Consider the following 26,548-nt stretch of genomic DNA (forward strand, 5'->3'; position numbering starts at 1 on the left):
TCTGAAGAGACCCTGGTACACATAGTCATGGTGCTTGAGAGGTCTTCATTGCTACCATTGCTGCTGCTGCTGCTACAGAGATGCCCAAGAGCTCAGGTAACATCTACACAGCTTTGTTACACAGTGTTATCAACCACAAGGCTTGTGTTCTAGCAGCCTGTGCTGCAGTCCCACCAGCTGCCAAGGGGCAAGAGCACTCCAAAAGACACCACAATATGGGCTGCCACCCAGCAGTTCTGCTTGTGAAGCAACGTGGGCACCAGCACCAAACTGCTGCAAAATGTCTGGCAGCTACCGGGACCCAAGCAAGTGAATTTGGAACTCTGTGCTGCAGCACAGGCTCACCCAGAGAAACAGCAGCACAGGGAAAGGTACTGACACCATCTAGGAGGACAGCAGCTGTGCCTTTTCAGTGCAGGACTGAGCCTCAAATGCACAATTCATACTCTCAGTAAGCAACTGGGAAAAGGGCAAAGTATGGGTCTACATGGTGCCAATGCATCTGCAGCCTGCACATTAACAGCACCTTCTCCAGAGCCCTTCTGGCCTACCAAATGGCTCTGGCTTTTCCTCCAAATGACAGAGGAAGGAGCAAGAGGAAGCATCTGTCACCAAGCCAGGGCTTGACATGTACAAGTAGTATAGGGAAATAAGGTAAATACCAGTGCTGGCAGTGCCAGAGGCAAAATCCTGCACAAACATGTGTAGGTAGTGAGATGGTATGAATGTAGTCCCCATCATGGTGGGGAAAGCATGCCTTCAAACATGGGCATTCAGAGCCAGGAGCTCAGGAGAGTACTGCAATGAGGCATGCAAGAAAAACCTCTGTCAACCATTTGCTTCCTTATCAGTCCTACTTAAAGGCCATATGCAAAGCAGTTTCAATTCACATTTGAGTTTCAACTGACAGAGCAGCTTCATCCAAATCCACTTTCACATACCTAGGTTGGTGTCTCCAGGCACAACGTGCTCTAGAAGAAGCACTGTGCTGTATGTGGTGTTTCATACAGTCAGGCTTGGTGGATGCAAGACCAGGAAGCCAGCTTCACTAGAAGGAGCAGCAAGGTTTACAAACCCTTTATTTCCCTGTTAGACACACTGCCTGGTTAAAGCAAAGGGGTTGTCAATCACTTTGAAGCTTGTGCTGCTCTCTTCAGCAGGATTTTGCACAAATTCCAGTGTTTATCTGCTGAGAAAATCTGATGCTGCAGTAGCACTGAGGGAGCCCAGCTGCATACCCACATCTCTGCTGAAATTGATACCTGCCACTGTAGTCCTCCTTTACCAGTATGAGGAACACCTTCCTCATGTGGAGCTGTCAAAGGCATTCTTCAGTTACCAGGCTGAGTTCTGGGAGGATTAATGTTCCTGAAGAAGAGAAGTAGAAGGTCCTACGTCTACGCCACAGGCATAGGTCGTATCTCTGACCTGCTGGAGAGCAGTGAAGGGGAGAAGGACTTGGGAGTCCTGGTGGATGGAAGGATGGCCATGAGCCAACAGTGTGCTCTTGTGGCCAGGAAAGCCAATGCCATTCTAGGCTGAATTAGAAGGGCTGTGGTTAGTAGGCCAAGGGAGGTTCTCCTGCCCCTCCACTCTGCCCTGATGAGGCCTCATCTGGAGTAGTGTGCCCAGTTCTGGGCCCCCCCAGCTCAAGAAGGACAGGGAGCTGCTTGAGCAAGTCCAGCGCAGAGCCACAAAGGTGATGAAGGAAGTTGAACATCTTCCTTATGAGGAGAGCCTGAGGGAGCTGGGGCTGTGCTGCTTGGAGAGGAGGAGACTGAGGGGGGGACCTCATTCATGGTTACAAATATGTAAGGGGTGAGTGCCAGGAGGAAGGAGCCAACCTCTTCTTGGTGATGCCCAGTGACAGGACAAGGGGCAATGGGTGCAAGTTGAGGCATAGGAGCCTCCACGTGAACCTGAGGAAGAATTTTTCCCCTGTGAGGGTGACAGAGCACTGGAACAGGCTGCTCAGGGAGGTTGTGGAGTCTCCCTCTCTGGAGATATTCAAGAACTGTCTGGATGCATTCCAGTGTGATCTGCTCGGGGTGATCCTGCTGTGGCAGGGGGGCTGGACCAGATGATCTTTTGAGGTCCCTTCCAGCCCCTGGCATTCTGTGGTTCTATGATATTGCCCACCTCTGGAAAAAGATTTTGAGAAACAGACAACCTCAATCAAACTCTGCTACACCTCCAGCAGCACCAGTCACTGTCTTAGCCACAGACTGCAAGTCCCCATAGACCCCCACTGAAGGATGGGAGTAATGCAGAGGGCTGTGTCAAATGGTGCTGGGAGATTCTGTGGAAGGCACTCACCTGTGACAGCAAGAGGAGCTGTACAAGCAGCTAATTGAGTAGCCTTGTGGATATTTATGTTATCCACATAGCCATAAAGGCCCCACACACCTTAGTGCTGCTGTCAAACCGGGTCACAGCAGCAGGGAGAGCAGCGTGAGGACTTTGGTCCTTTCCAGGCATGAGTGATTGAATGAGCGAGTACGTGTGTCTGGCACTTCATGGGACACTGAGCTTTAGTGGGCTGGGAGAGAGCTCTGCTCATCCTGCTGAACAGAGACATTCCCTTCCCTGCCCTCCATGCAGATCAATCTGACATTTGGATAGAAGTTATCCCTATTCCTTCTGACTACTCCACCAGGGCCAGTTACTGTCACACAGGTTCTCTGCAGCTGAGAGACCAGCTGCCTCCTGGTGAGCCTGTCCCTAAGGAAAAGAAACCAAGGAGAAGATATCTCCCACCCAGCCCATACAGCACTGCTTGTGTTTTCTCTGTCCTCAGAAGAGCAGAAAAGAGCTAAGTATGGCATTTGTAACACTGATCAGCACACAGAAAATTGTTCACCATCTCTCTCAGTGTATAAAGTGGACTAGTAAATGGCAGGTTCAAAGCAGACCAGAGGAAAACCTCCACTTTGCACATTGTTAAGCTATGAAACTGCTTGCCACAGGAGATTCGGGATGCCATGTGCCTGCCAAAGTTCAGAGAGCAGCTGGAAAAGTTCAGGGCAAAAACATCCCATCGAGACAGAGGTATTGTGCCTGGTCTGCTGAGCTGCAAACTGCTAGAAAGCCTTGCTCTCTTCTTCCAATTCTCCTACAATCATCCATTTCTGATACTGTTGGAAACAAGAATTTCACAGCTGGACCTCTGCCTGGCTCAGAACAGCTACTGTAGGATCAGCAAAGAAAGAGAAAACACCACAGCTTCAGAGACTTCAAACCAGTCTCCAGAGAGTTATTGGAGTCGAGTTAATTGGATAGGGACGGATGATAGGTTGGACTGGATGATCTTGGAGGTCTCTTCCAACCTGATTGATTCTATGGTTGGTGTTCAAACAGGCCAGGGAGAGCTTGCAGAGCTTTCAAACTGCCATACCCAAGGCTTGCAAAGCAGCAGCTGTGTTAGAAATAAATGTGTAAGAGGTGGTTAGAAACTTCCACAGGACACTGAGAGCTACATTTTCAAGATGAAGAGAACTACACACTGTTGGGAGGCATAGGAGGAGAGAAATGATACCAGCTTAAGCTTTCATTACCTTATTTGCTTGAGATATATATTAAACAGACACTGCTGAACTGAAGACATCTTAAACTGAGCTGATTATACTGGGATCAATAACTTATATTGAAACCAAGCAATAAATACAATCACTTTTGAAGCCAGCTGATATAAGAAAACTCAAGGAATGCTGGTAAAAGCATCTCATAGACCAGATGCTCGTTTTGAGGGTGTCTATGGCAAACCATAAAACACCAAACTCTGTAGAGATGTTTGTTTATAGTAATCAGTTGATAATCTGCAAACCTAAACAAGGGCTACTGTAGAAGTGTCTGCAGCTACTCGTTGGAGATCTGTGATGTGCAACTTCGTAAAGACTCAGGCCTGCAGTGACTAAGGAAAGCAGGAAAGAGATAAAGGAGAAGCAGGGATATCCTGACATCAGCAACAAAGAAGAGTCTGCTGACCAGAGATGAAAAAGACCCTGTGAGGAAGACTGTGTGGGGTGTTCATCACAGATAACCATTCCAGTTATCTGGAACTGGGGCAGAGGATGGAAAAATACCTGTTAATGAACTCCAAGAAATAACTGGAATAACCCTACCTCTTATTACTAATATGCCTGCTCTTGTGACATAAACTGTGGCTTGTGGCAGCATGGGATGTGCAGGATTGATCATAGAATCAACCAGGTTGGAAGAGACTTCCAAGATCATCCAGTCCAACCTAGCACCCAGCCCTATCCAATCAACCAGACCATAGCACTAAGTGCCTCAGCCAGGCTTTGCTTGAAGACCCCCAGGGACAGCAACTCCACCACCTCCCTGGGCAGCCCATTCCAATGCCAATCACTCTCTCTGCCAACAACTTCCTCCTAACATCCAGCCTATACCTCCCCTGGCACAACTTGAGACTGTGTCCCCTTGTTCTATTGCTGGTTACCTGGGAGAAGAGGCCACCCCCCACCTGGCTACAATGCCCCTTCAGGTAGTTGTAGACAGTAATAAGATCACCCCTGAGCCTCCTCTTCTCCAGGCTAAACAGGCCCAGCTCCCTCAACCTCTCCTCATAGGATTTGTGCTCCAGGCCCCTCCCCAGCTCTGTTGCCCTTCTCTGGACATGTTCCAGCACCTCAACATCCTTCTTGAATTGAGGGGCCCTAGAACTGGACACAGCACTCAAGGTGTGGCCTGACCAGTGCTGAGCACAGGGGCAGAAGAACCTCCCTTGTCCTGCTGGCCACACTGCTCCTAATGCAGGCCAGGATGCCATTGGCTCTCTTGGCCACCTGGGCACACTGCTGGCTCATCTTCAGCTTACTATCTATCAGTACCCCCAGGTCCCTTTCCTCCTGGCTGCTCTCAGCCACTCTATCCCCAGCCTGTAGTGCTGCTTGAGGTTGTTGTGGCCAAAGTGTAGAACCCTGCACTTAGCCTTGTTCAATCTCATCCCATTGGCCTCTGCCCACCCATCCAGCCTGTCCAGGTCCCTCTGCAGGGCTCTCCTACCTTCCAACAGCTCCACACCTGCTCCTAGCTTGGTGTCATCTGCAAACTTACTGATGCTGGACTCAATGCCCTCGTCCAGGTCATCAATAAAGATACTGAACAGGACTGGGCCCAGCGCCCAGCAGTCCTGCCTGCCCCCAGCGCTGTAATAAAACCTTCCTCCTGCAGAACTCTGCGTGACTCCTGGGGTTCATTTCGCAGGTCGCAGCTGTGAATCTCCACAGCGAAGATTACACTTCCTTGGGAAAAAATCAGTTTAAATTTGCACAGTGCTTTCGGAGCTGGGGCCACATCCTGGCACAGATCAACTTTAAACGTCTCTGATGTTTCCTCTCTCTCTCTCTCTGCAGAGGGAGATTCAGATTAGGCAGCCCCTGCAAACTGGCTCAGCTCCGACGCGGGGCTGGCCACCTGCGGCTCAAACACACAACTCCTGCCGCTTGAAAGAGACACACCAAAAGCCTCCTTCAAAGAAAACCCTGCAGGCGGTTGTGTTTGAAGAGGCAGAGACAAAAGCTTCTGCAACTAGCACAGTCTTCAGAGACTCTCCTGGGCACTAGACTAAATGGCAGAATTCCCTAGGGAAATCTTTCTCCCTTCTGCAGAGGACAAAGGTGTTGTCAGATCAGCCAGATATCCTCAGCTTGGGCAGATGAAGCCCAAAAGCATGTTCCCTGCTACTGGAGATTCGGTTCTTCTTATCGAGTCACAGAATTGCCTAGAGTGGAAAAGAGCTTTAAGATTATCAAATCCAATCATTAGCATAACACTGACAAGTCCTTGGCTAAACCATATCCCTAAGCACCACATCTACACAACTGTTAAGTACATCCATGGGCATTCCATCACCTCTCCGGGCAAGCCCTTCCAATGCCTGATAACCCTTTCAGCGAAGAAACTCTTCCTAATATCCAGCCTAAGTTTCCCTTGGTGCAGCTTGAGGCCAGCTCCTTGCTGCTCTGTACTACGCCAGGCAGAACACAGCTGAAGTTAGAATCATAGAATCAGTCAGGGTTGGAAGGGACCACGAGGATCAGCTAGTTCCAACCCCACTGCCATGCCCAGAGACACTCTACCCTAGATCAGGCTGGCCTTAAACACCAGCCTGGCCTTAAACAACTCCAGGTGTGGAGCCTCAATGGGGCAACCCATTCCAGCATCTCAAGAGCCTCCTTGGAAAGCAGCATGATGGCAACAGTAGCTGCAGCTGAGGCTTGGGATCACTTCCACACGAGGTTCTTTTTTTCACTGAGGATGTCCAGCTTTGCCCTCTGCCAGCCTGTAAATCGTTGCCAGAGTCAGTGTTGCTGCTAGGTCCATATGACACAATGAAGATGTATATGCACCTCTCCAGTATAGGTCCAGATATAATCTTAGTGTCAGCACATAAACGTGTCCAGGCATCCTACTTCTCATCTATCATACTCAAATCCCTTCAAACATTGTCCTCCCTCCCACTGTTTCTGATCTACAGACAGCCTGCAAGCAAAGCAGAGGCTCTTTAGGTGAGGTAACAGCATTGCGATCTCATTCCCTTCTTGAGTGCAAATGTCACTTCTCAACTTGAGCAATTAGGCTTTGAATAGACCACTTTTTCACTCAGCCCCTGCTTGTACAGTGCTCCACCCTGCTTTGGCCCTAATTACAGACAACAATAAATCCAGCTAGACAGTGCTTTTCTGAAGAGCAATTTGGGTTGACTTTTGCCAGCGCTAATGACTTCGTTAATAGAGGGATTTTCCCTCTCCCTCCCCTCTTCTAATCTGCTTCCTTAAATAGCATCGCACACATCGGTGGCTCTCCCAAGCTGCAGCAGCTGATGCCTCTCCCTGACCCATCTTCTTCTTTCCTCGGAGGGAAGGAGATGCAGAGTGCAGCACCTCCCAACCTTTCCCTTCTGTCAGAGGAGATGGAAAGCAAGCGTGATTAATAACTCTTTGTTAACTAGCACCAGGAGGATCACTCCTCAATTCACAAGTGTGGCAGGCAGAACTGCTGGGCTACTACCTGGTCAGAACCAGCACTTGGAAAGCAGCTGAGTGCTGGGAAACCAATTTAGCTGATGGCCCAAACAGGAGAAACACAGCATACAAACCTTTATTAAAACATAGCTTTTTCGTCCACAGAAACTAAACCATCTCATTTATCTGACAAATTAAGTCCTTCAAGTGGCATACAGGAAAAATATTCCACCTCATCCTCAGCAAAAGAATGGAAGGGGTAAATGTTCTCAAAAGATTAACAGCTTCTGCTTGTCTCTCCTTCAACACAAACCCTGCCAGGAAAAGGGAAGTGTAGATTCTTTGTTTTCCCCTTCAATTTGGAGACATCTTTCCACCTAAGCAAACTTTCCTTTGTCAGTGACTTTGTGAAAATCTCCTCCTCAATTTTGGTCCCCATCAAATTTAATCAGCATTTGCAAGCACAGAAGCTCTGCTTGACAAGCTACCATTAACCTCAGTCTAAGAGGAATCTCACTTCAAGGTACTGAATGGAAATCACCAGGTAGGTGACTTTGTCTTCATGGTCTCTACCAAGTGAGTACCAGAGCCTGGAATTCTGGATGCCCTTTTCCATATGAAAATTAATGTTGCATTTTTCAGCTTAGAAGTTATAGAACCATAGAATCAGGCAGGGTTGGAAGGGACCACAAGGATCATCTAGTTCCAACCCCCCTGCCATGGGCAGGGACACCCTACCCTAGAGCAGGCTGCACACAGTTTCAGCCAGCCTGGTCTTAACTCCAGGCATGGGGCCTCAACCACCTCCCTGAGCAACCCATTCCAGGCTCTCATCACTCTCATGCTCAAAAACTTCCTCCTCATGTCTAGTCTGAATCTCCCCACCTCCAGGTTTTCTCCATCCCTCCCAGTCCTGTCACTCCCTGAAAGCCTGAAAAGTCCCTCCCCAGCTTTTTTGTAGCTCCTTCAGATCCTGGAAGGCCACAAGAAGGTCACCTGGAAGCCTCCTCTGCTCCAGACTGCACAGCCCCAACTCTCTCAGCCTGTCCTCACAACAGAGCTGCTGCAGCCCTCTGAGCATCCTCATGGCCCTTCTCTGGACAAGCTCCAGCATTTCCATATCCCTCTTTTCATAGTGGCTCCAGAACTGGATGCAGTACTCCAGGTGGGATCTCAGCAGAGCAGAGTAGAGGAGGAGAATCACCTCCATACATGCATCCCAAATTCATAGATGCTTTCAGTTCCCCTCACTCAGAATATTTTCATGCCTGTTCAGGACCTGGACAAGTGTCCACTGACCTGAAGAACACCCAGGGGATCTCCAGACATTGCTCCTCTTAGATCACATGTACTATAACTCCAACCTAAAGCAGCAAGCCCAAGACAAGGAGAGAAGGTCCTTGTGTGAAGTGCAGAGATAACAATGACTCTGAAGATTTCAGCTCTGACTTCACCCTTGGCATTTTTTCCCCTAAGCCCCTTATTTGACAAAACCATTTTCTCCTATCTCTCTGCAACTCATTTATTATCCCTGTCTATTAATAAACCCTCCTTCCCTGATGAATCACTGCAATTTATCATTACATTAGAAGATGAAATAGGTCTATTTTCTCTTAAACAAGGAGATTAACTACTATCAACAAGAGATTTCTCTGTTATAAAACTCTATCATCCTCACCAAATGCAGGAGTAGCATTGCTTAAAGCAGGCCTAAGGTGATGCAAGTCGAGAGGGAAAAAACAGGGAGGTGACATTTTGCTATCTAAACACAGGGATCAAGCTGAAAGGGGCTGTGAAAGGAAACACGTAGAGCTATGGCCACAGTTCACTCTGGGGTTTTCCAATGGAACAGCAACAACAGAAAATAATTGAACTTGTACACAGATGAGGCTGCCAGGAACAGAAATGACAAAGCAGTCTAGACAACAAAAGCCATCTCTCCGTGCACACACCAGTAATTATTCACTCCATACAAAGTCAGACAGGAAAAATACTCAGTTAAAAGTGAAGAAACTCTCTGCTGGAAACCCATGCCAACCTCTCACAACCTTTTTGTAACATACAGGTCCCAAGAGCTGTCCTTTATCAGATCACTGAAATCTAACACCAGCACAAGCACAGAATGTGTTCTCAGCAGCTCTGTGGCCAGGCAAGCAGGTCTGATCCTTGTGAAAGCCTCTGCATCATTTCATCCCCAGGACACAATCCCTGTGAAATTGAAATTGCATTTACCACCATGGATTGGATTTGATCTGCTGTATGAGGGCAGCAGCAAAGCCACAATGTCTCCTGGGGTCTGTTAACACCCCAGAAATGGTGTCAACACAAGGCAGACCAAAGCTTGAGGGGAAGAGAGCTCCTGCACACCCCATGCTTCTCTCCAGGAAACCACTTCACTGCGAGGGCTACACCTGGCTGCTTGCCCTTCCTCACGTATCTGACCTCCTGGGCTGAAATTCAGCCTGGGGTGGGGGGAAACAACGGCACACAACAGATGTCAGGCAGCACTCAACGCCAGAGACAGCAAAAATCTTCAGCATCATTCCCTGCCAGTCCTCAGGCCCAGTTTCTTCAAAGATCTACTTATTTGATTTCTATCTCCAGAGCATCAGAAATCATTTCCTTTCTTTCTTGGGTGTTAAGGAGATAATCCATCTCCTGCCCCCACAGGTCTGCAGTGTGGCAAGAAGAAAGAATTTGGATTAGAATCACAGAATCAGTCAGGAGTGGAAAGGACCACAAGGATCAGTCAGTTCCAACCCCCTGCCATGGGCAGGGACACCCTACCCTAGAGCAGGCTGCCCACAGCCTCAGCCAGCTTGGCCTTAAACACCTCCAGCCATGGGGCCTCAACCACCTCCCTGGGCAACCCATTCCAGCCTCTCACCACTCTCATGCTCAACAACTTCCTCCTTTCAATCTCCCCACGTCCACCTTTGCTCCATTCCCCCCTAGTGCTGTCACTCCCTCAGAGCCTACAAAGTCCCTCCCCAGCTTTCTTGTAGCCCCCTTCAGATGCTGGAAGGCCACAAGAAGGTCACCTGGGAGCCTCCTCTGCTCCAGACTGCACAGCCCCAACTCTTTCAGTCTGTGCTCACAGCAGAGCTGCTGCAGACTCTGAGCATCCTCCTGGCCCTGCTCTGGACACACTCCAGCATCTCCACATCCCTCTTGTCATAGGAGCTCCAGAACTGGATGCAGGACTCCAGGTGGGCTCTCAGCAGAGCAGAGCAGAGGGGGAGAATCACCTCCTTGGCCCTGCTGGCCACACTTCTCCTGCTGCAGCCCAGGCTCTGCTTGGCTTTCTGGGCTGCAAATGCACACTGCTGGCTCCTGTTGAGCTTCTCATCCACCAGCACCCCCAAGTCCCTCTCCTCAGGGCTGCTCTCCAGACACTCACTGCCCAGCCTGGATTTGTGCTTGGCATTGCCTCGACCCAGCTGCAGGACCTTGCACTTGGTCTTGTTGAACCTCATGAGCTTGGCTTGTGCCCACCTCTCCAGCCTGTCCAGGTCCCTCTGGATGGATCCCTGCCTTCCAGCCTGTCTGCTGAACCACACAGCTTGGTGTGGGCAGCAAACTTGCTGAGGCTGCACTGAGTGCCTCTGTCTGTGTCACCCACAAAAATGTTGAACAAGACTGGTCCCAGGACTGATCCCTGAGGGACTCTGCTTGTCACTGGCTTCCACTTGGCCATGGAGCCATTGACTACCACTCTTTGAGTGCAACCATCAAGCCAGCTCTTTATCCATCCAGTGCTCCACCCATCAAACCCCTGTGTCACCAGCTTGGAGAGCAGGATGTGTCGCAGGACAGTGTCAAAGGCCTTGCTCAGGTCCAGCTAAATAACATATGCCACTGTCACTGCCTGTGATGCTCTTCTTCTGTGGGCAAAACCAACCCTCCTGAGCACCCTTCCCAGATGTTATTGCACTCCTCATTGTGTCCCAGATGTGATCCCTTCTGGAAAAACACACCCTAGCTGGGCCATTCACAGGCTTGTGTCAGATTCCTGTAATGAAGGAATCTATTAGTTCCAAGTAGAGGCTGATTCTCCACAGAGCTACTGATAAAATGGAGGTAATTTAAAGGTCAGATGAAATCCAGCTCATGTTCATCATGCCTATAATGGAACATCATCAAGCTGCTTCATTGGCAAAGGAGCATTTATATGGGGTTTTTATATATATATATAGGAAAAAATTGCTTATCTGTAACAGAGACTCTAAATGTCTGATAGGAAACCTTCCCACATTAATCTACCCAACAGCTGGCATCCTCCTGCCTGCCTGGGTGTCTCTTTCTGGAAATTAAATCTCCAATCATCTTTTTATCACACTTTAGAGAAGAAAAAACAGGGAGGAGGTGGGCAGGGAGGGGACATAACACACAACCAAATGCAGCCTTCGCATGAGAAGGAGCAAAGGCTGAAAGTGGTAGGGCTGCATTAATGCCAGCATGCAAAGGGTAAGCACAAATAGCTCCAAGTGCAGGGTGCTGCACTTTGGCCACAACAACCCCATGCAGAGATACAGGCTGGGGTCGGAGTGGCTGAGAGCAGACAGACAGAGAGGGATCTGGAGGTGCTGATTGAGACGCACCTGAACATGAGGCAGCAGTGTGCCCAGGTGGCCAAGAGAGCCAGTGGCATCCTGGCCTGCATCAGGAATGGTGTGGCCAGCAGGACCAGGGGGGTCATTCTGCCCCTGTACTCTGCACTGGTTAGACCACACCTTGAGTCCTGTGTTCAGTTCTGGGCCCCCCAGTTTAGGAGGGACATTGAGATGCTTGAGTGTGTCCAGAGAAGGGAGACAAGGCTGGGGAGAGGCCTTGAGCACAGCCCTACGAGGAGAGGCTGAGGGAGCTGGGAGAAGAGGAGGCTCAGGGGTGACCTTATTGCTGTCTACAACTACCTGAGGGGTGGTTGTGGCCAGGAGGAGGTTGCTCTCTTCTCTCAGGTGGCCAGCACCAGAACGAGAGGACACAGCCTCAGGCTGTGCCAGGGGAGATTTAGGCTCAAGGTGAGGAGGAGTGATACTCTGAGGGAGTATTGTGCTACACAAGGCTGCTTCTACTCAGCAAGAGGTGCAGCCATGTGAACTAAGCTTCACAGTGCACTTAGTTTTGTTGTCTACCATTTGAGCACCTGGAAGCAATCAGTGTGCAATGTCAGGTCCCCTGGGTGTTTGGTCTGGACAAGCCAGCTGACTCACTTTGCTTTTTTCCTGTAGAGCTGCTGTGGCCCAGGGCATCGTAAGTGAATGCCACCTGTTGACCATCCACTGTCATGCAAAGGCTTCAATGGCTGATAGCATTTAAATCCACCCCAACGCGTTTGCATGGGAATTGGGCCTAAAGACAATCAGGATTTTTGGAAGCATTCAAACAGACAAAGCACTTGGACGAAGAAATCAACATGACCAGAGAAGCAGCAGTAGCTGCAAATGGATGCCTCCCAAGCCAGAGCTTTCTGATGGAAATGAAAAGCAGTTGCTGTCTACAACTACCTGAAGGGAGGCTGTAGCCAAGTGGGGGTGGCCTCTTCTCCCAGGCAACCAGCAATAGAACAAGGGGACACAGTCTCAAGTTGTGCTGGGGAAAGTCTAGGCTGGATGTTAGGAGGAAGTTCTTCCCAGAGAGAGTGATTGGCATTGGAATGGGCTGCCCAGGGAGGTGGTGGAGTCACTGTCCCTGGAGGTGTTGAAGCAAAGCCTGGCTGAGGCACTTAGTGCCATGGTCTGGTTGACTGGTTAGGGCTGGGTGCCAGGTTGGGCTGGATGAGCTTGGAGATCTCTCCCAACCTGGTTGATTCTATGAAGCAGAGGGAATCAGCAAACAAAAAGGGGCCAAGGGACTGCAGCAGGCATCCCTTTGAGCGCTGGGATTTCTGCCTTATACCCTTTGGCTTATCACACATGTTTCTCCAGAAATCCTGCAGGAGATTTCAGGCAGTACCTCGAGTTGCTTACCCCCTTCATAGTCCCCTGTCACAGTGGTCATTATTGGCACCTAATTGAGACAGAAGCCTAAGCTAAACCTGGATTTACTGCATGGTTTAAGGGTGTACATGCTGTGACACTCCAGAGCCCATGGAAATAAGGATTTCCATGCTATGAAATCCAATCCACTTACTTCTCCCCATCCTTTATGCACCCTATTTGCCGTCTGAACTCAGCATTCTCCAACAACCTCATCAGGAGCACAGAGAAACTGTGTTTGTCTGTGTCACATGAAGCTTCTCTGCAGCCCTAATTCAACAGTACGAGGTCCAGATAAACCTCCCCTGAGAGCCAGGGCTCATCTGGTTGTTGCTTCCTACTGCAGCAAGAGACAGTTGCAGTCAGATCTCCCCTCCCTCCGGTCTGTCCTCTCCCTCCATCCTTCACTTGCTCCTCCCCAAATGCCTATAATTAATATTAAACGTTACAGTTTTGTCCTATTAACACAAATTGCCCTTTCCAGAGGCAGATTAAAGAGTTTCCACTGGGGATTTCTTCTCTCCTTTACAATTTTGTTTCTGTGATCAGTGGTGTCTGTGTGTCTCATTAGCTCCTGAGGGAAAGGAGTGGGAGGGAAAGAAAAGACAAACACTTATTAACAACCCCTTTGAAGAGCTACAGATTGTGAATTAAGCTAATTATTAACTCCCATCTCTCCAACAAGGCAGGTCCCCCTTTTCTGCCTCCTTCTGCTCCTCCTATGGGAGTGGTAATTTGGGATCACCCAAATCACATGCAGAAAGGAGCACTTCGGTAATTTTCTGGGTAGCACAAATCAACAGACTTTCTTTCTCTACATTTCTTAGAAGGGAAGGATGTAGTTGCTCAGAGAGGAAGACATAAACAGCAGCACTTAGAAATGTAAGTGTGGGGGTGAATGTTCATTCCCATTTGCATGACTCTTCCTCTTTGGTTCTTGGAGCAGGAAAGAAATACATAGTAGCCCTGGGGCAGCTCCAGTTGCATTGCCAGCTAGGTCCTCCGTGAAATCATAGAACCACAGAATGCCAGGGGCTGGAAGGGACCTCAAAAGATCATCTGGTCCAGCCCCTCTGCCAGAGCAGGATCACCCTGAGCAGATCACACTGGAATGCATCCAGATAGTTCTCAAATATCTCCAGAGAGGGAGACTCCACAACCTCCCTGAGCAGCCTGTTCCAGTGCTCTGTCACCCTCACAGGGAAAAAAATCTTCCTCGGGTTCATGTGGAGTCTCCTCTGCCTCAACTGGCACCCATTACCCCTTGTCCTGTCACTGCACGTCACCTGGCTCCAGTCTCCTGGCACTCACCCTGCACATGTTTATGAACATGAATGAGGTCCCCCCTCAGTCTCCTCCTCTCCAAGCAGCACAGCCCCAGCTCCCTCAGGCTCTCATAAGGAAGAGGTTCACCTTCCCTAATCATTTTTTTGCCTCTGCTTTGGACTCTCTCAATGTTAGCTCTGAGTTCTTCAGGGGTACTTAGGGACAGATCAGACTTATCAGACATGTCACCTGCATTCAACATCACAAGAGCTGGCACAAAGTACCCATGCTATCATCCCTGGCACACATATCACCAGGCAGAAACCCATGCACCACCACAGCCAAACTCCTCAAGTCCTCACTGACTCATTAACAGCAGCATCCCGAGGTAACACAAATTCAGAAAAGCAGTAAGTGCTGGTTCCCATTAAAAACCTCCATTTGCCACCAGAATCTTTGGCCAAATCTGGGAATCTGTCAAATGTGGTCAGGCCACACCCTGAGTGCTGTGGCCAGGTCTGGGTCCCTCAATTCAAGAGAGATGTTGAGGTACTGGAACTTGTCTAGAGAAGGGCACCAAGGCTGGTGAGGGGCCTGGAGCACAGCCCTGTGAGGAGAGGCTGAGGGAGCTGGGGGTGTGCAGCCTGCAGAAGAGGAGGTTCAGGAGTGACCTCATTGCTGTCTACAACTACCTGAAGGGAGGCTGTAGCCAGGTGGGGTTGGTCTCTTCTGCCAGGCAAGCAGCAACAGAACAAGGGGACACAGTCTCAAGTTGTACCAGAGGAAGTCTAAGCTGGATGTTAGGAGGATGTTGTTAGCAGTGAGAGTGATTGGCATTGGAATGGGCTGCCCAGGGAGGTGGTGGAGTTGCTGTCCCTGGAGGTGTTGAAGCAAAGCCTGGATGAGGCACTTAGTGCCATGGTCTGGTTGATTGGCTAGGGCTGGGTGCTAGGTTGGCCTGGATGAGCATGGAGGTGTCTTCCAACCTGATTGAGTCTATGACAAATTCCACATCCAGTTGCACTTTCCCAGAGACATCTGGGAGTCAGCTGAGCTTCACCTTCCTAAAAGCCCCAGTCCAAGGGGAGACACTGCTCAGATGATGTCACTGAGGGCTTTGGACAGCAGGTAAACCACGTTTGCTCTTGTCAAGGCAAGTGAAAAGCACCATGTACATTATCTGCACTATTAAAACCTTCCATAGTAAATGACTATTTCTGGGATGGTGATGGCAAGTGGATAACTGAATTTAGACACTCACAACATCACCAGAAAATCTGCTCAGTGCTAATTCACTCTGACAGTTCATCATGATCATTTAAAATAAATAAATAAAGCGATGAATGAACGATCACAGGAGTGAAGATGCATGAAATAAGATGCATGTTTGGAGCAAAGAAGCTATTTATAACCTAAATTCACTTACTTAGGGTACAGAGAGCCTCTCCCAAGCCCTGAATTAAATGCAGAACTACCTGTAGAGACGTGGCAGTTATTGAAAACGTTTCAGAATGCAGCAGTTCTTTCAGCAAAGAGAACTTAATCGGTCCCTGGAGCTTTCCTCCCTTCTGCTAGGACCAGGGAAGTGCAGCTGTATTGATTTCTACTGTACAGCACTGCCACGTGAAGCCTTTTTATTGGGCCAACAAAGTGTTTAACAGACAAGGTCCCCAAGGTCTCAAGTTTTATACAGGAGAATAGACACATCCCCCCTATAGATAGCTGATGTAATGTTAACTGGAATTTACAAGCCAATGCATCACATTACCCAGTGCCAGGAGGAGACTCCAGACTGCCCCTAGTCCATCCTAACCCCCTGCTTCATTTCTTTGATTGCTTTTGTCCACCTCCTGCTGTTACAGCAGTTTCCACACTGGAGTTCTCCTTGGCTTTACACCAAAACAGTGCATATTTCCTGAAGAAAGTTTTACTCATGCTAGAAAGAGCATCCTTCTGTATAATTTATAGAGGCATTAACCTGTTCCCAGCAATTCCCAGTGAAGATTCAGGAGAAGGGCTGGGAGATGTGGCTCTCACACTTCCCAGTGAGACCTGTCTAACTTTAGCCAAGTTAGGAGTCCTTGAAAATCCTCAGTTCCCATAAGCTGATAGAAGTTCCCATAGATTTCTACTTAATTTGGATTAAACAGCTGCTTGGGCATATTCTTATAGCAAAGTCACCCAGGTGTGCTTGCTCCTGCACAGTTTAAGTTCTCAACCTGAAGTATTTTGGGGCTTTCTGGAATGCTGAGACTGGTGAGAGAGCTTTTTTTAGGATTATTGGGCTGCAGCAAGAGCAGTGTGGGCAGCAGGGCAAGGGAGGGGGTTCTGCTCCTTTACTCTGCTCTCCTCAGACACCACCTGGAGTCCTGTGTGCAGTTCTGGAGCCCCCAGCACAAGAAGGACATGGAACTGTTGGAGTGAGTCCAGAGGAGGGCCATGAAGATGCTCAGAGGGCTGCAGCAGTTCTGCTAGGAGGACAGGCTGAGAGAGTTGGGGCTGTGCAGCCTGGAGAAGAGAAGGCTTCAGAGAGACCTTGGAGTGGCCTTCCAGAATCTGAAGGGGGCTACAGGAAGGCTGGGGAGGGACTATTGACAAGGTCTTGTGATGACAGTTTGAGGAGGAATAGGTTTAAACTGGCAGAGGGAGAGATTCAAACTAGATGATAAGAAAGAGTTCTTGACAATGAGGGTGGTGAGACACTGGCACAGGTTGCCCAGGGAGATTGTGGATCACAGAATGCCACACAGTACTCAAGGTGTGGCTTAACCAGTGCCGAGTACAGGGGAAGAATAACCTCTCTTGTCCTCCTGGCCACTCTGCTCCTGATACTGGATTTGCAGAACCCATATGTCAGAAAGGCTAAAAGGTGCTCTAATGTCAGCTTCTCTTTTCTATCTAGAAAGCCCATGCAGGTGTTATTATATATGCATATATAGACACACTCAACTAGATTATGTTATTTATGCACATGTATGTATACATAGTAAAGGGTTGGACTTGATGATCTGTGAGGTCTCTTCCAACCCTGATGGTACTGTGATACTGTAATAGCTTGGTTGTTCCCTCACACACAATTTAGCCAGCTCTCAGATACCAAAAACAAAGGCACATTAGAATAGCTACCATCAATAAAATAAAGCTCTTAAGAACTTAACTCAGTAACCAAGCTGTGGCCTTTTTGACAGGGTTCTTCCACTTTAAATAGTATGAAAACAAAGAGTACAACATCAGAATTATCTCCAATGGTGTTGTCCACACAGGACAGCTCTGTTTCTTTCTAATCTAGAATTGAACTGCTTCAAACCAGCACTGCTCCCTGCTTTGGTATCTGTATCACAACCCAAAATGGTTTAAGGACAAAATAAATTAATGCTGTCAAATAAAACTCTCCACCAGTTGAAGGGGTTGGATTTTCCCACGGATTTCCTATCTGGGAGGAGGGTGGGGAGAGCCATTCTTATTAGCCAGGAGTGTCCCCCAGATCATAACACCTAAAGAGTTAAAGAGTTTTGTGTTTCCCTGTGCAAACAGAAATGCACATGGACAGGTTTTAGCATCTGCCACATTCGGATAATGAGCCAAAGGAGAATACATCACAAGCTCCTCGCTGAAAGATGCCCAATGGTTTGATTTACTGCCTTTTGTTTCCAGACCACAGCTTCATAGTCCTGGCAATCAAGCAGCAAATGCAAAGCGAGGCCACGTCTGGTCATAGGCGGGGAGATTTAATGAGAGGATTGCAATTCCTCGTGTCTCAGCCAAGCTGTTTCTCACCCTCAGCGTTCCACATCCACCCTGAAACCTAACAAAGCCTTTTCTCTCTGCACAGCCTACATAAATCACTCTTGTCCAGTTCAATTGCCTTGATAGAGAACTATTTTCGTGGGGAGGAAAAGCTACACAAAAGGAAAATGCCGACATGGTACACCACCAGGAATGGGCTGCAACTGCTTTTCTCTGGCTTGCCCAAAGGAAATGCATGATAGCACTCGGAGGTTTTTGTCTTTGCCACGAAGAATTGGACCAGTGTTTGGGAGAAAAATCAGAGCCAGGGTATTTTTACCCAAGAAAATGCATTCTGTTTACATCTTGTGATGGTTTGGGTGTTACCTGCCCCCTTACTCTTATGAAATCACCCAGGCTAGACTCAGCCGAGCTGGGAATGAAGGAATGAAGGTTTCTAGTCACAGCTTAGCACAATAGCCAAGCAGGTGTTTACAATCTAGACAGCTAGAGACAGAAATAGACAAGATAAAAAGTAATGCAGAAACACAACTCCCCTCCCAGGAACCAGAGTCCCCAGAGGGGCTCCCAAACACCCTTCCACCTCCTTTCCACCCCTTTACCTTATCCCAGGCTTTGTCTTACGTTCAAGGTGTGTTTGGAGAATCAGCCATGGGGGTTAGGAAAGAGGAGGTTTAGTTAGACAAACAGCAGGTCAGACAGCAAGTTAGGGAGAGAAGTGCAGGCAGACAGAGAGCAACTCTGTTATCTATGTTTATGTTCTTGGTTTTGTACATCTCAGCAAGCCTGTGAGTGCAGCAGCCATCACCACTGTTTCCTTTTCACAGCCTAGCATCTAATTCTTCTCACCAAAACATTCCAGCTAGCTCCAAACCAGCAGACATGCTGAGGTTTAAGCTTACATTTCTTTTGATAAACACAGGCCACCAATGCTCAGCAGGAATTTTCAAAGGCTCTGCAGCTTTTGCTCGCTGCATGCCCGGCAAGGACAAAGGCAGCAACACAACAACCCTGCAAAACTTGTAACCTGCTGTACTTCAGCATTGCATTAGCTCAACTGCAGACCAAAAAGCTGTCTGCCTCAAGGGCCATCAGAATTCAGCATCTTTTAAGTATTTTGAAGAGAGAAGAGAATTTAGCTCCTGGTAGGAAAGACAATTGTGTAGCTCAGCTAAAAAGAATTGTGACTGAGGGGAGTTCAGAGCCCTTCTCCAACACGAGCCTTTAGGAATACTCACTGTGTCAAAGGAAGGTCGTAAATATCTCAGGATAATCAAGAAATTCCAACCATTAGTGGCAGCAGTCATTCAGAGAAGGAGCCTCCTCAAGAACTACGATCAAGTCGAGCACGTAAGAGCTTTCAAAGAGGAGCAGTCCCTCCTCTCAGGTGCAGCAGAAGTCAGGTGCTGTGGTTTAACAACCAATGCCCAGCCAGTTCCTGAGCAGTGATTGGCCCCTCCCAGACAACTGCCCCCAGTTTACCCCTTTGGCTGATTGGGGTCAGCTGTCCTGATCATGCTCCCAGCTTCTTGTGCACCTGCTTGCTAACAGGGCATGGGGAACTGTAAATTCCTTCACTTGGGATCAGCACAGTTGGCAACTGCTAAAGCATCCCTGTGTTATCAGCACTGTTCTCACACTGAATCTGAAACACAGCACTGAAACAGCCACTGGGAAGAACATTTACTCTCTCCTAATGCAAACCAGGACAAGAGGTCCTTAAAGATGACTGCCCAGTTCCCTTTCCTGAATCCAGTTAGCAGTTTACACTGCCTAATACACTTCTCCACCTTCTCAATCAAGACTACCACACGTGCAAAATGGAGCACACTGAATAAACTTCCCAGCTCCACTGTGGGGGAAGCTTTGCCCAAGCCCCAGGCAAACAATATACTGAGAGATGGCATGAAAGAAGCCTTGTAGCTGTCATAGGGTTTAAGTCAGCAAGCTGCAAATATGTAGCCCAAGGCAGTAACAAGCTACTTAGCAAATCTCTTAAAATCTCTGTTCTCTGTCTCTTACCTGAGGCATGAGACACTGCACCTGAGGCAAGGATTTTAGGTGAGGTAAGCATCTCAACACTACCCAGCAGAGATTTTCAGCTGGCACCTTTAACCTCCACTAGGATTTCCAGAAAGAGCAAGCCCAGTGCAGAGGTGCATTTAGCAACCCAAGCCTATGTTAGCTCTGCCTGAAACAGAGGAGTAAAGGCTGGGTGTTTCTGGAAAGGCCAAACAAGCAGCTCAAGTCACTGATGTTCAGGTAAATTTCTGCAAGTCCACAGAGCCACAGTTCCAAACAACAAAATGCAGTGCAGCTGAGTAGTGTCTTTTGCCTAAAGATCTTTCAAAATGCCTTATTGGGGAGGGGGGTGATTGATTTGGATGGCAGCAGAAGCCAAAGCTGCCACTCCTCATGAGGAAAATAACCTCAAAGTGCACCCACTACTTTGGCCAACTCCAGAGGACTGATAGTGAAGGAAGAAAGTGCTCTTCCAGAGGGATGCCTGGAGTGATACATTACATCTCAGCAGTGCTTTCAAACCTGAAGGCATCTCAGATGAGTGAGAAGCCCTTTCTTCTGCTAAAGCAATGTGAAAACCTGCCTTACTGTCAGCACTTCCTGCTGCATTGGAGAGAATTAACAGGAGCAGCTCCATTCATTAAAGTGGATGGAGACCTCTTCTTCATTCACTAAAAGAACAGGGATCCTAAAGGGCTTCTCTTTGTCCTCTAAATGCCTGACAAATCATAGAATCATAGAATCAGCCAGGTTGGATCATCCAGTCCAACCTAGCACCCAGCCCTAGCCAATCAACCAGACCATGGCACTAAGTGCCTCATCCAGGCTTTGCTTCAACACCTCCAGGGTTGGCGACTCCACCACCTCCCTGGGCAGCCCATTCCAATGCCAATCACTCTCTCCGCCAACAACTTCCTCCTAACATCCAGCCTAGACCTCCCCTGGCACAGCTTGAGACTGTGTCCCCTTGTTCTGTTGCTGGCTGCCTGGCAGAAGAGCCCAACCCCACTTGGCTACAGCCTCCCTTCAGGTAGTTGTAGACAGCAATGAGCTCTGCCCTGGGCCTCCTCTTCTGCAGGCTGCACACCCCCAGCTCCCTCAGCCTCTCCTCACAGGGCTGTGCTCCAGGTCCCTCACCAGCTTCATTGCCCTTCTCTGGACACCTTCCATCACCTCAACATCTCTCTTGAATTGAGGAGCCCAGACCTGGCCACGGTACTCAAGGTGTGGCCTGACCAGTGCTGAGTACAAGGGAAGAATAACCCCCCTTGTCCTGCTGGCCACACTAATGATATTTCCATTGGCAAGAATAAAAACACAGAAAATAGAAACAAGAGTAAAGGCTGCAGTATGGTCCTCACTCCAGAAGCTAAATGGTGCTACTTGGTCCTATGCATGAATGGGGGCACATAAGAAAGTGTTTCAGTGCTTAGACACTGGACACTGAAGAGCCACTTCAGCATCACTGGCTGTCATCTCCTGATTTGCTTTCCAAGCCTACTTTTTGCAGTCAAAATTTCCATCCAAAGAGTTGCACTTCTTGGTGTCTCCCACACACACTCTACAGAATTCACAAGACAAAGGAAGCAATGAAAGCATGAAAAAAATCATTATTTTCCACTTTCTCTTGCAGTTTCTGTTTGCTTTTCTTTGATTTGGGTTTGTTTTCTCTTTTAAATCCATGACAACAGCAAAGAGGGTGATGTGAACAGCTCTGCCTCTCTGTAATCATCTCTCACAACCTGGAGCCTGCTCACCTCAAAACAAACAGATGATGTCTTTCATTTGCTGGGAAGGCACAGAGGAGAAAAGTTCTATTTCCTGCAGCACTTTAGGGCTGCTAAGGCAGGAACAAGAGGCTTCACAAAACCAAAGTCTAAGGGAGTGTTCCCAGTGCCTTCAGGATGTTCAGCATCTGACAAGTTCTGGCAAGACCAGCTGTCAAAACCAGCTTTGGCTAAGTTTGCATTCACACAGTAACATAACCAAAAGAAGTTTTGCTGGCCAAGACCTCTGAAAGAAAAAGCACTTCTGGGTTCTCTGGGGTTGCCTGGTAATTATACTGCACAGGTCAGAAAATAATTAACTTCTGACCTGCAAATCAACTTCTAATGGGAGTAGCAGTGTGAGGGTTTTAGGGCTACAGGGCCCATACTGCTTTCTTACTACATAAATTATCCCAGTGGCAAGCCTGTGATATGCAGCGAGATTACTCACAGCTCGAGTTAAAGGTCATTATATGGCATATGAGACATGGGAATGTATTAATAAGTCAGCAGTGCTAAGGGAAAAATGACCATCACTTCTTCTTTATTCCCTGCTGTTCAGGCATTGGATGGCAGCAAGAAGCCAAAGCTGCCACTCCTCACAAGGAAAATATCCTCCAAGTGCACCCACTACATTGGCCAACTCCAGAGGACTGATAGTGAAGGAAGAAAGTGCTCTTCCAGGAGGATGCCTGGAGTGATACATTACCTCTTAGCAGTGCTTTCAAATCTCTAAGCACATGTACATTACTATTATAAACACTTATGAAAGCACAAACATTGTATATAGATAAAACACATCTTGTGCACATGGGCTTGCATGGATGTAAAAGCCTTCCCTGGCTCACCTGATTCATGCACCTGACACTGGAGACAATGGGATGGGGTTCAATAGCTCCAAGTGCAGAGTGCTGCACTTTGGCCACAACAACCCCATGCAGAGATACAGGCTGGGGTCGGAGTGGCTGAGAGCAGCCAAACAGAGAGGGATCTGGGGGCGCTCATTGATACCCACCTGAACATGAGCCAGCAGTGTGCCCAGGTGGCCAAGAGAGCCAGTGGCATCCTGGCCTGCATCGGGAATGGTGTGGCCAGCAGGAGCAGGGAGGTCATTCTGCCCCTGTACTCTGCACTGGTTAGACCTCACCTTGAGTGCTGTGTTCAGTTCTGGGCCCCCCAGTTTAGGAAGGACATTGAGATGCTTGAGCGTGTCCAGAGAAGGGCAACGAGGCTGGGGAGAGGCCTTGAGCACAGCCCTACGAGGAGAGGCTGAGGGAGCTGGGATTGGTTAGCCTGGAGAAGAGGAGGCTCAGGGGTGACCTTATTGCTGTCTACAACTACCTGAGGGGAGGTTGTGGCCAGGAGGAGGTTGCTCTCTTCTCTCAGGTGGCCAGCACCAGAACGAGAAGACACAGCCTCAGGCTGCGCCAGGGGAGATTTAGGCTGGAGGTGAGGAGAAAGTTCTTCACTGAGAGAGTGATTGGACACTGGAATGGGCTGCCCGGGGAGGTGGTGGAGTCGCCGTCCCTGGAGCTGTTCAAGGCAGGATTGGACGTGGCACTTGGTGCCATGGTCTGGCCTTGAGCTCTGTGCTAAAGGGTTGGACTTGATGATCTGTGAGGTCTCTTCCAACCCTGATGATACTGTGATACTGTAACCCTCTTGCCATGGATGGGGACACATCACACTAGGATCAGGTTGCTCAGATCCACTGCATGTCAAAACAAAATGCATCACACTTGTCACCAGAGCTCTTGGAAATGTAGATAGGATGAACCTTTGCATCAGTTGCAGTGAAATCTCTTCCCTGTGCATATCTTTCCAGTGGGAAAAAAAAAAAAGGAAACCAAACCAACTGGTTAAAACTTAACTTTACAAAAGACTGCAGGGACTTTTTGTGGTGTTCTTTCAGCAGTCATTACTAACAAGTGTCCCAGTTTCTCAAGTTCCCCAGTAAAATCCTATTTGGTTGAACCATCTTGCACAGAAATTGCTTACTACACACGGAAAATAACCGAGGAGGAAATTTACTTTACAGAATCCTTTGTAAAATTCCCTGAACTTCATTTTAATTTGAACTTTGTTTTTCATTTGCTTGGTGTCAAAAGGCAAGCAGTGCTGCTGTAGCAATTTGAATCTCTGTCTTGTGAAGCACGATCCAAGTTCTCGGGGCACTGTTTTCTCATTAGCCCTTCTCCAAAGAACAAACTGACAATAATGGATTTAGTATTCCCAAGATATGCTGAGAGTACCTCAGTGCTAGGCACTTCTGCACAGGAAATACTCTCATTTCTTTGGGGAATCACTGAATTGTCAGGGTTGAAAGGGAACTCAAGGATCATCCAGTTCCAACCTTGCTGCCATGGGCAGGGACACACCTCACACTAGATCAAGTTACTCAGAGCTACATCCAGACTGCCCTTAAAAACTTCCAGGGCTGGGGCTTCCACCCCCTCCCTGGGCAACCCCTTCCAGGCTCTCACTGCCCTCATGGTGAAGAACTTCTTCCTAACATCCATTCTGAATTTTAGTGCTTGCTGGTTATTCATCAGTTCTTTCCTTTCCATTTTTCCCATGGGCACAAAAGAATTTGGGTGGGGGAAATAAAACAAACAAACAAAAAACAACAACCAAAAAGTCCATTTAGTTGGGGAATCACTGAATTGTCAGGGTTGGAAGGCACCTCAAGGATCATCCAGTTCCAACCCCCCTTGCAATGGGTATGGACATCTCACACTAGATCAGGCTGGCCAGAGCCTCATCCAGCCTGGCCCTAAACACCTCCAGGGCTGGGGCTTCCACCACCTCACTGGGCAACCTGTTCCAATGTCTCATCAGCCTCATGGTGAAGAACTTTTTCCTCACATCCAATCTGAATCTACCCACTTCTAGTTTTGCTCCATTCTCCCCAGTCCTATCACTACCCAAGAATATAAAAAGTCCCTCCCCAGCTTTCTTGTAGCCCCCTTCAGATACTGGAAGGCCACAAGAAGGTCTCCTCAGAGCCTTCTCTTCTCCAAACTGAACAATCTCAACTCTCTCGGTCTGTCTCCATAGGAGAGATGCTCCTGCACTCTGATTATCCTCATGGCCCTTCTCTGGACACACACCAGCACATCCATACCTTTCCTGTAATAGGGGCTCCTCCACAACTGAATGCAGTACTGGAAGGGAGGCAGTGTCTCGTCATGTTCCACTTGAAGGAGTTTACTCCCACCTATGATTTTATTATCAGACTTTTTGTTTTAAAAAGGCAAGCAAAAGAAACTAAGAATGACTCTACAAATCAAGCATAAAATCAACTTGCTGTTGTGAGTGAGGCTCAAGGTTAATTCTTAGCATTGTGTACACATCACAGAGAGCTATTTCCAAGACTTTCTGGATTCCTCTAGTCTCTGAGAGATTCTATCAACTACCAAAATCAAAATGAACTCACAGCCTACCAGGAATATTGAAAGATTCATTTTCTTCAGGGAGAAGAGGAGAACTTCACTTGCACTCTTCAAAGGTATGAAGTCAGCTGGAGAAGCAGACAGTCCCCGACTCTTATAGCTAGAAAAAGGATGAAAAAAGAGAAGGACATCGTTAGAAGGCATGCAGACCCTTTTCTGCAGGTGTCCTAAATCTTAGATGAGCACTAAAGAGAAATTAAAACCATCATCATTTTTCAAAGCATTCTGTTTCCCCAAACTCCTGTTGCAGTCCTTGAGTACTATGACTTGATCCTTCCTACCATCTGCCTGTGCTGCACAAGGAATCAAGAGAAGACATGGAAACAGACATGAGGTTAAAGGCGTAATTCAGTAACTCAGCTGTGGATCAGATCCAGCCTGTGATTAATGAACAAGCACTAAATTATTCTTTGCTGTTTATTACCTGCCTGTGGAGAACAAAATTTGGAAACTTCAGACATGGCAACCGAGCTTTTGAAAGAGAGAGGCCAGAAGATGATATCCTGGGGCAATTAGCTGTGATTTCAACTCCTGCCTTTGTTCAGACCGCATGTCTTTGGCTCTCAGGAATTCCGTGGCAGTTGTGACAGTAAAATAACTGCTCTGCCACATATAGTAGCAGCAAACTCCTCTTGAACAGTCACAGCTTCTAGATACCTTTCAAGGTCAAAGTTTTCACTGTCTTGGCAGAACTCACTCCTAACTTCATTAGATGTCATGCCCAGAGAGCCCAAGGCAAAAGTGCTATTTCACACATTTCTTGTCTTACCCCTGCGTTTATCTCCCTCCACAGCTACATCTCATCATACCAGCCACCTTACAGCTCATTCTGGATTACAGACGTCACTTGTTTCTGCTCATCAGCATTTGTGGGATAGCCAACCATGAGATCACTGAAGATTAACATCTCATCCAGAAAACACCAGGAATCAGTGATGCTTGGAAACTAAAGGGAAATGGAATTTGAAAAAGAAAAAGGGGAGGGGGGGAAGGAAATTAGTTGTCCATCTACCTAAAGCACTAAAGAGTAAGTGGACAGTAACAGAAACTCATCAGCTACACTGGCTGGACTGAGTCATTAGAGAGTCCTCAGCCATCCAAAGGATATGGAAGGACAAAACTCAAACTCATCTGCAGTGAAAACAGTCCTGAGATTATTATGATAAAACACAGTCAAGACTTAGCTCTCTGTCACAGAACAGGTTTCCTCAAGACAAATCCTGCATCTCCAGCAACTTCCTTTCCAGAAAGGTAAGCCTAAAGCTGCAAAGAATTCAGTCCCTCCTGTTGATTGCTGTCTCACTGTCAGCCACAGCTTTTGAAATACTGCC

General features: G+C 48.1%; 1 long non-coding RNA gene across 4 annotated transcripts in view; it reads right to left on the reverse strand.

Annotated features, from left to right (window-relative positions):
• Positions 1-26,548, reverse strand: part of LOC135185344 (uncharacterized) — a 106,228-nt gene that overhangs the window by 77,068 nt on the left and 2,612 nt on the right. For 3 of the 4 annotated variants that reach the window (XR_010306457.1, XR_010306456.1, XR_010306458.1), the window contains exon 1: positions 19,216-19,350. This is a non-coding gene — a long non-coding RNA (uncharacterized LOC135185344). Of the gene's footprint in view, positions 1-19,215; positions 19,351-25,208; positions 25,318-26,548 lie in introns of those variants that run through there. The other variant, XR_010306459.1, reaches the window with a different exon arrangement.

Source organism: Pogoniulus pusillus, chromosome 22 (genome assembly GCF_015220805.1).
Source record: "Pogoniulus pusillus isolate bPogPus1 chromosome 22, bPogPus1.pri, whole genome shotgun sequence".
Lineage (NCBI taxonomy): Eukaryota > Metazoa > Chordata > Aves > Piciformes > Lybiidae > Pogoniulus > Pogoniulus pusillus.